Genomic DNA, 1,989 nt, shown 5'->3' on the forward strand with positions numbered 1-1,989 from the left:
AGAGGCAGGAGGAGCTTCCCTCCCTTGCACTGATAAAGAAGAATTGGCGGGGGGGGGGGAAGGGAATAATTAGGACAGCATCATCATGTTGTCTTGCTGCCCTGCCCGGCACCGTAGGCAGCTGCTCCTCCGGTACGGCTGCGATAGTAATATGATCCGCCGGTGCCGACTCGGCACGGTGGGGGGCGCTCTGCCAGCCCCATTTGCTATGCTCTCCGGTGCCGTCTGTCAAAGCTGTATCCGGTGCCGGACCCGGTGCCGGCTTGTCCTGGCTTAGAGCAGCCGTTTGCGGTGCCGCTCGAGTTTGCGGCTGGGCAGACTGCCGCGGCTCCAGCCCTTGTAGCGGTGCCGACTGCTGTGAGTCAGTCGCGCTCTCAGCGGGGCGCAGAGCCGGTGCCGATGACGTGCGGCTTGATGTTGCCGCCTGCGGCTTATGCGACCTCTCTGGCTGTCTTGCGGCCCCGGAGGCACCCTGTTTATGTCCCTGAGGAACACGGGACAGTGAAGGAGGCGGGAGGGAGCGCGTAGGGGAAGCTCTTTTCTTTTTTGTTCCCATTGCCGCTGGAGAGCTTGATCTTTTCCCTCGCTCTCCGGGAGATTCTGAGACCTGCTGCTCAGAAGGCTGTAATGCCTTATCGCAGAGAAGCAGCTTTAAACGCATATCCCTTTCTCTGCGCGCCCTGGGAGTTAATTTTGCGCAATGAGTGCATTTTTGTGGCACATGCGCTTCTCCCAAACATCTTACACAGGCTTCATGCCCATCAGATGCCGGCATGGCTTCCTTGCAGTGAACACACCGCTTAAAACCTGGTGACCCAGACATAATTTTTCTTTCTTCTTCTTCTTTTTTTTTTTTTAAACTAACTATTATTATCCAATTCGACTAGCTATCTCTCTTCTTTTTTTTTTTTTTTTTTTTTTAAGGACGGTTCCTGTCTGAGGAGACAAGTGGCGTTCCGCCAGCAACGACGGGCGGCTGAGAGGAACTGACGACGGGGGGCCGGACCGTTGCAAAGGCGCGAACGCCGTGCGCTGCGCTCGCGCATGCGCGGTCCAGCCCGGCTATGGCTCTGAAAACTTTCCGACCAGCGGCGCCGGGACGGGACCCGACACCTGGAGTGGAGCACCCACGAGGACCACTCGAAGAAGAACCTGTGTTGTAATAACAGCTGTGTATCATTTTATCTAATGTCCCTTCTTGCAGAATAGTGGTAGAAATGTAGCTGTGTTAGCCTGGTGCAGCTGAAACAAAAAACAGGATTGTGTAGCACTTTAAAGACTAACAAGATGGTTTAATAGGTGATGAGCTTGGGCCAGACCCACTTCCTCAGATCAAATAGTGGAAGAAAATTGTCACAACCATATATACCCGTGGTCCCCAACACGGTGCCCGCGGGCGCCATGGCGCCCGCGGGGGCATTTCCATGCACCCGCCAGGTGCTTGGGGCTGGCCTGGCACCGGGCGCAGGGCAGGGGGAGCGCTAGCCCCGGGCGCGTGGCGCTTGGCAGGGGGAGCGCCGGCCCCGCGCCCGCGGCGCTGGGCGGGGGGAGAGCCGGCGCTGGGCGGGGGGAGTGCCGCCCCCGGGCATGCAGCTATGGGGGGGGCCGCCCCCGGGCATGCAGCTATGGGGGGGGCTACCCCCAGGGCGCAAGTGTCCCCGCCCCCTGGCGCCCGGCGGGCGAATGGCCACGCCCCCTGGCGCCCGACAACCTTGAAAGGTTGGGGACCACTGATATATACCAAAGGATATACTTTTTTTTAATTGTATCCTTTGGTATATATGGTTGTGACAATTTTCTTCCACTGTTTGATCTGAGGAAGTGGGTCTGGCCCACGAAAGCTCATCATCTAATAAACCATCTTGTTAGTCTTTAAAGTGCTACAAAGTCCTGTTTTTTGTTCCTTCTTGCAGAGGAGTGGTGGGGAGGCAACCGCTCCCAAACACCACGCTAGGGGGGTGCTCGGCCGGGGTGAGAGCGAGCGCACGC

This window comes from Pelodiscus sinensis, chromosome 3 (assembly GCF_052426305.1).
Source record: "Pelodiscus sinensis isolate ZL-2025 chromosome 3, ASM5242630v1, whole genome shotgun sequence".
Taxonomy (NCBI): domain Eukaryota; kingdom Metazoa; phylum Chordata; order Testudines; family Trionychidae; genus Pelodiscus; species Pelodiscus sinensis.